Genomic DNA, 12411 nt, shown 5'->3' with positions numbered 1-12411 from the left:
AGTAGACGTAACCCTCAGGTTCGGCTGGCGGCGTTAGTCTAGGGGAAGACAGTCAGTCTCCAATCCCGCCAAACTTGTGAAATCTCGTTTGTGTCGATGCTGCGTGATGTGTTCTCCTGCTACAAATCAGTACCAGGAAAGGTCAGACAGTACTCCATATGCAAGTAAACGATTGAGCTTTATAATTCTTGATTTGACTATAGGGTCAGTAAAGAAAACAAAAAGAAAAAGGGCCAATTTTAATGAAACAGTCTAATGTGCACGTTAGAGCTCACGGTTTTCTATCCATTAGTTCCCCATCAATTTCCTCCGAGCATTGCTGATTGCTGAGCCTCTGGCAATGATCTTTGCGTCACCAATGAGGACAGGGGATTGGAGGGTTGCGGATGTTGTTTGCTTATTCAAGAAGGGGAGTAGGGATAGCCCAGGAAATTGTAGGCCAGTGAGTCTTACTTCAGTGGTTGGTAAGTTGATGGAGAAGATCCTGAGAGGCAGGATTTATGAACATTTGGAGAGGCATAATATGATTTGGAATCGTCAGCATGGCTTTGTCAAAGGCAGGTCGTGCCTTATGAGCCTGATTGAATTTTTTGAGGATGTGAGCAAACACACTGATGAAGGTAGAACCGTAGATGGTGTTGTATATGGATTTCAGCAAGGCATTTGATAAGGTACCCCATGCAAGGCTTATTGAGAAAGTAAGGAGGCATGAGATCCAAGGGGGCATTGCTTTGTGGATCCAGAATTGCCTTGCCCACAGAAGGCAAAGAGTGGTTGTGTAGATGGGTCATTTTCTGCATGGAGGCCGGTGACCGGTGGTGTGCCTCAGGGATCTGTTCTGGGACCCCTATTCGTTGTGATTTTTATAAATGACCTGGATGAGGAGGTGGAGGGTTGAATTAGTAAATTTGCTGATGACACAAAGGTTGGGTATGTTGTGGATAGTGTGGAGGGCTGTCAGAGGTTACAACGGGACAAAACTGGGCTGAGAAGTGGCAGATGAAGTTCAACCCAGATAAGTGTGAGGTGGTTCATTTTGGTAGGTCAAATATGAAGGCAGAATTAATGGTAAGACTTCTGGCAGTGTGGAGGATCAGAGGGATCTTGGGGTCCGAGTCCATCGGACACTCAAAGCTGCTATGCAGGTTGACTCTGTAGTTAAGAAGGCATAAGGTGCATTGGCCTTCATCAATCGTTGGGATTGAGTTTAAGAGCCAAGTGGTAATATTGCAGCTATATAGGACCCTGGTCAGACCCCACTCGGAGTACTGTGCTCAATTCTGGTCGCCTCACTACAGGAAGGATGTGGAAGCCATAGAAAGGGTGCAGAGGAGATTTACAAGGATGTTGCCTGGATTGGGGAGCATGTCTTATGAGAATAGGTTGAGTGAACTCGGCCTTTTCTCCTTGGAGCGACGGAGGATGAGAGGTGACCTGATAGAGGTGTACAAGATAATGAGAGGCATTGATCGTGTGGACAGTCAGAGGCTTTTCCCCAGGGCTGAAATGGTTAGCACAAGAGGGCATAGTTTTAAGGTGCTTGGAAGTAGGTTCAGAGGAGATGTCAGGAGTAAGTTTTTTACACAGTGTGGTGAGTCTGTGGAATGTGCTGCTGGCGGTGGTGGAGGTGGAAATGATAGGGTCTTTTAAGAGACTCCTGGATGGCTACATTGAGCTTGGAAGAATAGAGGGCTATGGGTAAAGCCTAGGTAGTTCTAAGGTAAGGATATGTTCGGCACAGCTTTGAGAGCTGAAAGGCCTGTATTGTGCTTTATGTTTTCTATGTTGTTGACTCCTGGGCCCTCACTTCAAGTCCACTCCATCCTGTGGTCTACCAGCTCACTCCTCTCGCGTCTTCTCTCTTCATCTCTCGCCGACAAAAGTCCACAAATACCTCCTCTCAGGCACACAAGAAAGAAACAACACTCCCCTCATTAGATGGCGCACATTCCAAAGCCCCCATTATCTCTAATCATAACCCAAACACTGCTGCTACAGAGAATCCATTACATTAGCAGTGAAATCTTTCCCAGGGCATTACATAAATAATAGAACATAAGTTGTAGAGTGTGGGCACGTGGCCAAGTGGTTAAGGCATTGGACTAGCTACCTGAAGGTTGTGAGTTCGAGCCCCAGCCGAGGGAACGTGTTGTGTCCTTGAGCAAGGCACTTAATCACACATTGCTCTGCAACGACACTGGTGCCAAGCTGTATGGGTCCTAATGCCCTTCCCTTGGACAACATTGGTGTCGTGGCGAGGGGAGACTTGCAGCACGGGCAACCGCTGGTCTTCCATACAACCTTGCCCAGGGCTGCGCCCTGGAGAGTGAAGACTATCCAGGTGCAGATCCATGGTCTCGCAAGACTAACGGATGCCTTTATATTAAGTTGTAGAATCCTTGAAAGTGAGTCCATAGGTTGTGTTCAGTGAAGTTACTCATGCTGGTTCAGGAGCCTGATGGTTGTAGGGTAATAACTGTTCCTGAACCTGATGGTGTGGAACCTAAGCCGCTGCGCCTTCCTCCTGATGGCGGTAGTGAGAAGAGAACATGGCTTGGGTGCTGGCAATCCTTGATGATGGATGCTGTGACCCTGTTGCATCCTTTACTCAGTCACACTGCAAAATATCCTCTTTAGGTTCTCCATCCTCCAGACCAGGGGTCCCCAACCTTTTTTGCAACGTGGACCAGTTTATTATTGACAATATTCTTGCGGACCAGCCGACCCCGGGGGGGGGGGGTGGGTAGGGTTGCCAACAGACAAGAGTAGCAGTCAAATACGTTGTGTTTACCCCGAGAAAGACTACAATGACCATGAAGCCTTGTGCAGGAACCAGTAGTGCGCATGCATGACGTGCACGCGTGATTTTTTTCCTACAAATCGTTTTTGGCGATTCTGGTTGGGGGGGGGGGGTGTTAATCATGACCAGAATATAGGTGCTAAGTGGCTAATACACTCAATTTCGTTTCTAAAAGAGTTTAGCTAACGAATTTAATATTAAGCACACGGCGCATATTTTTTTCGTATGAATATAATGATAAATCAATTATCAGGGGAGCTTGAAGTAAGTGTTGAATGAAGTAGAAGTGGTAGAGGCAGGTTCGATAATATAATTTAAGGAAAAATTGGATAGGTATATGGACAGGAAAGGAATGGAGGGTTATGGGCTGAGTGCAGGTCGGTGGGACTAGGTGAGATAAGCATTCGGCACAGACTAGAAGGGCAGAGATGGCCTGTTTCCGTGCTGTAATTGTTATGGTTATATGGTTATATATGTCATTTATAAGTCAATAGCATCATAACATTTTAAGTAACGTTTGGATATTAAACACACAGCACATATTTTCCCTGTGTGAACATATAAAACCATTGCAACACACTAATATCGCTGAATCAGTGGGAGCCCTGGGCTTGTTTCCCTGCAACAAGACGGTGCCATCGAGGGGTGATGGGAGACAGTGATCCTCGAAGGGAGTTCCTTATGTCCAGTCTATTCTGTAATTTAGTTTTCGTTGCATTCATTGCAGAGATATGTTGGAAATGGAAGCAACGTTTTCAGTGCTTTTGTGGCTATCTCAGGTTATTGAGCCTTGACTTTGATCCAGAATGCCGGCAGAGATGTTATGTCAAACATACTTTTCAGCCTGCTGTCATTTGCAAGCTCGAGGAGTTGATCTCCTTCCCGCGCTGACATGGATGACGCGCGGGTAATGACCTTGTGTGCATTCAAGCTCAACAGTGGACGCGACAGGGAATGAGGAAAGGTGCAGCTGACTCGTATCGCCAAATCATATCGCTTCCTCGTGGCCCGGTAGTACATGCTTTGCGGCCCGGTACCGGTCCGCGGCCCGATGGTTGGGGACCGCTGCTCCAGACCAACCAGAAATTGAAAAGGCCTTCTTATGCTAAATGAAAAACTAGTAATTTTTGAGCCCAGGCAATATCTCTGTTGAAGTTCTAAAACTTAGCAGAGAGGAACCCCTCTCACATTTGTAACATCATATGCTGGGAAGCCTCGAATATCAGTGAGACTAGATACATGTTGGAGGACCACTTCAACAAGCACCTTTGCTCTGTCTACTGCAACAGCCAGGGACCTCGGTGGCCACCCATTTCAATTCCACTTCCCTTTCCCACACACCAACATGTCTGAACACAGCTTCCTCTACTGCCATAATGAGGCCCAATACAGGATGAAGGAGGAACACCTCATATTCTGTCTGGGTGGTCTCCACTCTGATGGCATGAACATCAATTTCTCTGACTTTCTGTAACCACACCCTCTGCTTCCTCCCTCCCCGCCTTTGTCTTCCTTCATTCTGGTGGCCCTCTCACCCCTTCTCTTCCCTTTCCCTACCTTATGTCCTGCCTGTCACCTCCATCTGGTTGCCCACCTCCTTCTCCTTATCCTATGATCAACTTTCCTCACCTATCAGATACCTTCTTTAGCACTTTACCTCTTCCACCAATCACCTCCCGGCTTCTCGCATCACTTCATTTCATGCTCCCTCCCACACCCACCCACCTTCCTCCTCTCCTGCAATCAACATTTCAGAAACAGCTTCTTCTCCTTTGCCATCAGATTTTTGAATGGACAATGAACCCATGTACAGTACCTCCCTTTATTTTTCCTTTTTTTTTGCTTCCTTTCTGCACTAATTATTTAATTTTATATATATATATACATTTTTAAAATTTGGTAATTTATAGTTTTTTATTATTACATATTGCAATGTACTGCAGCTGAAAAACAACAATTTTCATAACATTCTGTATGCCAGTGAAGCTAAACTTGATTCTGATTCTGACAAATTGGACAACACTCATAAAAGGCTTTCATTCTGTTAATCGAAAGTGACTCTGGAGTATCCTTCTTAAACTTGTAGATCGCAGAAATCCATCTCCATTTCATATCTGTTAAAAGATAGATTGAAATACGTGATTTTAACCAGTGGATCCAAAATACACCAGTCTCAGTCGAGGCTATATCATCACTTTGATTGGGAGACTGTTTTGCCGAGCACCTACACTCCATCCACCAGAAAAAGCAGGATCGCCCAGTAGCCACCCATTTTAATTCCACTTCCCATTCGCGTTCCGACATGTCGGTCCATAGTCTCCCCTATTACCGCAATGAGGCCACACTCAGCTTGGAGGAACGACACCTTATATTTTGTCTGGGTAGCCTCTGACCTGATAGTGTGAACATCAATTTCTCAAACTTCTGGTAATCATTTCCCTCTCCCACCTCACCCACCCATCACCTCCCTCTGGTGCTCCCCCCCCTTCCCTTTCTTCCATGGCCTTCTGTCTTCTCCTTTCAGATTCCCCTACTCCAGACCTTTATCTCTTTCTCCAATCGACTTCCCAGCTCTTTACTTCACCCCTCTCCCTCCCAGTTTCACATATCACCTACTACCTTGTATTTCTTTCTCCCCTCCCCCACCTCTTACTCTGACTTTTCATCTTTTTTCTCCAATTCTGATGAAGGGTTTCCGCCCAAAACGTTGACAATTTACTTGTTTCCATTGATGCTGCCTGGCCTGCTGAGTTCCTCCAGCATTTTGTGTGTAGGTGTGATATAAGGTTTCTTGCAGAATGTTAATGCAGCCTTTGTCTGTCTAGGGAAATAAGTGCTTCAAACCCAGCACAAAGTTCATGATCCCTCAAGCAGTAGTGATCCTGACCCACCTGTTATCTACAGCAGACACATGAAAACACTGGAAAGATACCAGTAAATTTCACTCCACAAATCATCATAAAGTAGTAAGCCAATGGCAATGTTCCATCCCAAACCAATATCACCATATACAGAATGCTGGCTCCAATGGGGAGACCACATTGTTCACCTTCTTAACGCTTAACTTCAGAAATGGACATTCCATTCCAAACTCAGTCGTGGCATGAGAATACCAGGTAGATAGAGGAAACGAATTCAAGGATGTTCCCAAAGCACCCTTGATTAAAAAGAATCAGCGTACCACTAACTCTCAACCAGTGAGAATCCCTGGCTCTTGACAGTTCAAAATGAAGAAGGAGCATTTGGGATAGCATTGAGAATCTTGAGTCTCTTCACTAGGGGCAGAACATAAAAGGCAAAAGGAGCTCATTGTTCAGCTTGTTGAATGGTGCAAGCTGAATCATCTGCAACTCAACATCAGTAAGACAAAGGAGATGGTGATGGACTTTAGGAAGACCAAGTCTGCAATGCTCCCTGTTACTATTGATGGTGAGGACCCACAGGTACCTGGGGGTGCACTTGGATGACAGACTTGAGTGGAACACCAACACGGAGGCTGTGTACAAGAAAGGCCAGAGTCGCCTCTACTTCCTGAGGAGACTGAGGTCCTTTGGAGTGTGCAGGCCTCTCCTTCACATGTTCTACCAGTCTGTTGCCGCCAGTACAATCTTCCATGCAGTGGTGTGCTGGGGCAATGGCATCAACACGAGTGATGTCAACAGATCCGGTAAACTGATTAGAAAGACTGGCTCTGTTATAGGAGTCAAAATGGATACACTGGAGCCTGTGGTAGAGCAAAGGACACTCTGGAAAATCCTGGCAATTCTGGACAATGTTTCTTACCCTCTGCATGCCACCTTGGCTGAACAGAGGAGCACTTTCAGTAATACAATAAAGCAACTGCACTGCTCCAAATGATGCTGTATGAGGTCATTCTTACCCTCAGCCATTAGGCTCCATAATGAGTCAACCTATAGCTGGAGAACTGATGACCCCCTCCTTTTAAGCAACACACATTAAAGTTGCTGGTTGAAGCATCTCTAGGAAGAGGTACAGTCGACGTTTTGGGCCGAGACCCTTCGTCAGGACTAACTGAAAGAAGAGCTAGTAAGAGATTTGAAAGTGGGAGGGGGAGGGGGAGATCCAAAATGATAGGAGAAGACAGAAGGGGGAGGGATGGAGCCAAGAGCTGGACAGTTGATTGGCAAAAGGGATATGAGAGGATCATGGGACAGGAGGCCTAGGGAGAAAGAAAAGGGGGAGGGGGGTGAAAGCCCAGAGGATGGGCAAGGGGTATAGTGAGAGGGACAGAGGGAGAAAAAGGAGAGAGAGAAAAAGAATGTGTGTATATAAATAAATAACAGATGGGGTACGAGGGGGAGGTGGGGCATTAGCGGAAGTTTCCTTGTGTTTACCCCCTCCTTTTAAACTGTTATTAACTCCTGTTTACCAGAGCTCTTTTTAAATTCTGTTTAGCTCTGCTTACCACACCCTACTATCACAGAAACCCTATGCAATATTGTGCAACACTGCCATCACTTCTCATCTGGATGGTGTGAATGTGGACCCATTACTATGTAGTATTACAGTAATTCCTGCGCTATCAGTGTGAGCTTGGAACTCTTGTAAATCTTGTAAACTTTGATTTGTAAATATTGTACATCTTATTTTAAGGTAATTAAAAAAATTCTTTTTTCTCTTTTAGTATTTGTATATCTGTGCACTTGTAATGCCACTGTGACACTGTAATTTCCTTTGGGATCAATAAAGTAGCTATCTATCGCCTCCCATGCTACCTATCCATCCACAAATCAAGCATTTCCATCTGTGGCAGCTGATACTGAGATACATCCTCGGATGCGCTGGGACACGTCATCAGTGATGTACCCTGGAGTCATCGGGTGTTTTGGGTCTTTCAACATCAGACACCCTCACCCAGGCAACTCAAGAGTCTGATCAAAGCCCATAGAATTGGAGTGAAAGCAGATTTTTGGTCCTGAGAAGAAGGGTGGCATGGTAACTTAGCGGTTAGCATCATGCTATTACATCACCAGCAAGCAGGGTGCAATGCTGCTGCTGTTTGTAATGAATTTGTGTCTTCTCCTTGTGACTGCATGGATTTCCTTCAGTTTCCTCTCACATTTCAAAGGTGCATAGGTTGGTATGTTAATTAGTCATATACATGTAATTGGGCAGTGCAGGCTCTTTGTGCTGAAAATGCCTGTTGCTGTGCTGTGTAATATATAAATAAGAATTATTTATGAAAGCTGCTTTTTTCAAAATTAATATCATAATATAGATATCCAATGGAAAGATCATCCAGCCTATTTTAATTGATTTCAACAGAAAGTGTCTACACTTCCCTCATAATGACATCCATTTATTGAATAAATTATTTAAGACTTTTGCCTCCATAGGTTTTCATAGATGCTCATTTTATGATTCTGAATGTGAACCTCTGGCCTCCTAGTCTGCCCTTTGGAAACCTTATTTTGATACAATATTCAACTTTTTTTTAATTTACGAAGTAATATTATGCTTTATTTTCTCACTGCTCTGCTTTCAAAGCTGCGTTACCAAGGTGACAACGTTCATGGAGAGAAAAACATCAACTGCAACTGAAAAGGCAGATTTCTTAAATTTGGACACAAGATGCATTGAGATATTTTGGGGATTTTTTTGAAGATTCTTTTTGTAACAATTTAAAGAACAAATGCTTTTAAAATATATCTTTTAGGAGAAGGCAGTGTTTTTTTTCAAGAAAGAACTTAGAATTATATTCTTGGTTTTTTGTGTTTACTTTTGAAGATTTTGATTATCTGTTCAATCAATTTTGTATTTGCTGATCAAAATCTGAGCTGGCTTGGTGGTGCATCTCTTAGATTAGCTATCTAGATTAACTCGATTGCTAATATGGTTGACTGAGTCAGAAAGCTTTAGGTTTACAGATGTACTTGAGTCTTGAGAATATAATCCAGGCTGACACTCTAGTATAGCATTAAAGTGCTGCATTTGCATAGTTGAAATGCTAAACCAGCCATACAGCTTTCTCAACTGGGATTTTAAATGTACCAAGGATTTTAAAGAATTGGTTAATTACTCCTGATGATCTGGCCAGTATGTATTCCTGAAATGACACAATTAAAAATAGATTTTCTGGTCGTTAGTGTATCAAGTAAATTAACTGCTAGAGTTCTTGTTTACAAAAATGACTACATTTAAGAAATAAATCATTGGTCGTAATTCATTTGTGAAAGGCATGACATTAACATACTTCTTTATGCAGGGTGATTCTTGAAGCTATATATGGGTTTTGGGAGTTCTCAACAGAACATGAATTCCAAATGACAGCTGAAATCATTCTTCAGTAAGATTCAGGTAAGAGCAATACCAAAGGAAAAGGGAAAGTTATGGGGTTGGTTGTCAAGGTGAGAGAGAGAGAAAGCAGTGAATGAGAAGCAAACTTGAGGAAATAAATAGCAACTAAGATGGAAGCAAGTGATAGCAACGTATAAGCTGTGAAGAAAGCATACTTGTTAAGAGATAATACTCATCCTTAACTAAAATAATTTGAGGAGATTTTTTGTGAATGCTTTTATTTTTCACCAACTTTCAGTTATTGGCACTAAGGCAACTGGCAATGTCTTTTAAGCCAATCCCTCTAAGACAAGGTTCCTAACATTTTCATGCCATGGACCCCTAATATTAACTGAGGGGTCAGTGGACCCCAGTCTGGGAACCCCTGCTCTAATGTGACTTGCTCTGGATGTTTGGTGCTGTGCTAGGTCAAATAGAGCAGATGTTTTTCACAAGGTTTGTTTGTTTGGGATGTTATACATTCCTTCTAATATTTGCCCTTACCCCACACCCCACCCCTAGGCACCTGGTGTAAAGACCAGGGTGTTAAGCATCTTTCCATACATTTCTTTTTCGTTTTGAATTATCATAGATCAGACCTATTTTCAGGATTCTGTGATGATGCCACATTTTTTCAAAGAGGGTCTTTGAGACTGCTCTTGAACATTTTCTTTGTCCTTCTAGAAACTTATGAGCATCACAGAAACATAGAAAACCTACAGCACAATACAGGCCCTTCGACCCACAAAGCTGTGCCTAATATGTCCTTACCTTGGAACTACCTAGGCTTACCCATAGCCCTCTATTTTTCTGAGCTCTGTGTATCCATCCAGGAGTCTCTTAAAAGACCCTATCATTTCCGCCTCCATCACCACTGCCGGCAGCCCATTCCACGCCATCACCACTCTCTGCGTAAAAAACTTAGCCCTGACATCTCCTCTGTACCTACTTCCAAGCACCTTAAAACTATGTCCTCTTGTGCTAGCCATTTCAGCCCTGGGAAAAAGCCTCTGACTATCCACACGATCAATGCCTCTCATTATCTTGTACATCTCTATCAGGTCACCTCTTATCCTCTGTTGCTCCAAGGAGAAGAGGCCAATTTCATTCAACCTAAGCCGAGTTCATTCAACCGAAGCCGTTCACTCAACCTAAATCATAGAAGAGAGTTATTTCGGGAGTCTGATGTAAACCTTTTCAGCCAACGTGTCTGTCTGTCAGAGCTAGCTGACAATGATTGAAGTTTTGATTATGGCCTGGGAGGGGATGCTGACAGTATCATATCTATCCTGTCTGTGGATTTAAAAGATATATAGTACCTTAGTGCTTAGGGTGACCAGACTAAATTGTCAGTGTCTCTGAAACACGGAGAAAGGTAAAACTATTACTACTCAGTAAACTATGAGGTTGGTGACAGATTTAAGATTTTAATCTTCAAACACAAAATTTTGGCCTAAGTATTTGCCGATGCTCCAGAAATTATTGTGTATTTTGTCATCAATGTATATCTTTGCTAGAAGATTACTCCCAAAGTATGAAAACACTTTCCAAGGTATTGTTGTGGATTTTTATTGTCAGTATAGTTGGTTCCTTAAGATTGTTATAGTTGGAGGTGGTAATGGGGACCAGCTCCCACTACATAATAAATGCTCCCAAGGGTGTGCACCTCAGATAGCCTCTGACAACCAAGTCCAGCTCCTGGCCTCCATGTGTGGCATATCTACTTCAGCCCGGCGGAACTGTTTTTGCTGATAGGGAAAGGGGAAAAGGCAGATCACTTGCGCCTTAAGATCAGTTGCTTTGGGCGGATAGGGCTCATCATCCGTGGTTGGAAGTTCATGTGGGATCAGGAAAACTCTGATCTCAAACTTCTGCTGTCTTGCAGCTATACCCATTCATGGGTAAATCTTCAGAAGTAAGCCCTGAGGGAAAATTCCAGAGCTGGATTCCCTAAGGTAGTCCTACGTTGAAAGGATGGTCCTACATTGAAGTTAAAAGGACAGCTTTGCAAACAAAGACTGTCTATAGACAGGTTGCTGGCTCACAGCACCTGGGCTGATTTCTCAAGATTTGCAGTATGAGGGCATAGGATTATTTAATTGGGATTGTTTCAAACCTGATAACGTGGTTAAGCTTATAGACCAGATTGATACTATCACTTAGCACATCAAAAAGCTGATCTGTTAGTTGTTGGAAGGTTTGTATGCTCAAAGAGTCAGCTTCACAGCATTAATGATGGGAATCTGGGATCTCTGTCTCCAGAAGCTTTTGGAATGTTTGTGGTAAAAAGGTATTTGAAAAAATATCATATATGTGTAGTCACTCAAGTGGCAGAAAAACAGTTTAATTGCAGAGAGTAGTCAGGCTCATTATGAATGGTCAAGAAATATCAAGAAGAATGATAGAAAGATGGGAAACCATTTCTCTACCTTCAATTTCTGCAAGAGTCGATTTATTCATCTGCAACTTGTTAGTGTGTCTTTTTAGCTTAAAGGAATTTTACCTATGTTTTGGAAATTATTTGTGTTTTGGAAATTGTCTATAATTTGGAATTTTTAAGCTAGAAACTCACTGTGCGTTTTAAATACATTTTAAAAATCCTGTCTGAATTTAAATGTGCATCTCTAAAAATAAACGAACTGTGCTTAAACTACTTTGTTAGACTAGATTATGAGGATACGCAGTCCTCTTTTATTGTCATTTAGTAATGCATGCATTAAGAAATGATACAATATTCCTCCGGTGTGATATCACAAAAACACAGGACAGACCAAGACTGAAAAACTAACAAAACCACATAATTATATCATATAGTTACAACAGTGCAACAATACCATAACTTGATGAAGAACAGTCCATGGCACAGTAAAAAAGTTCAAAGTTTCTCGGAAGTCCCACATCTCACGCAGACAGGAGAAGGAAGAAAACTCTCCCTGCCATGCCCGACCACAGTCCGACTCTGAGTCGTCCGAAAATTTCGAGCTCTGATCAGCCCTCCGACACCGAATACCGAGCACTATCTCTGTCCGAACGTTTCGACCTCAACCTCGGTTGCCCGCAGCAGGCAAAGCCGGGGATTTTGGGGCCTTCTCTTCGTAAATTCTCGATCGCACAGTAACAGCGGCAGCAAACCGGGCATTCCAGAAATTTCTCCAGATGTTCCTCTGCTTTTCAGGTCTGTCTTCATCAAATCAGAATTGTCCACGGCCCCTATTTAACAGAGATGATATCATTTTCACCGGAGAGCTGCGCGCGCATGTCGTGCTGCCACCTTCTCCTCCCGCCGTTAGCTGGAAGAACCTCCTTTGTGGAGG

The sequence above is a fragment of the Mobula birostris genome, chromosome 1, assembly GCF_030028105.1.
Source record: "Mobula birostris isolate sMobBir1 chromosome 1, sMobBir1.hap1, whole genome shotgun sequence".
NCBI classification, from domain to species: domain Eukaryota; kingdom Metazoa; phylum Chordata; class Chondrichthyes; order Myliobatiformes; family Myliobatidae; genus Mobula; species Mobula birostris.
This window is presented reverse-complemented; position numbering follows the sequence as displayed.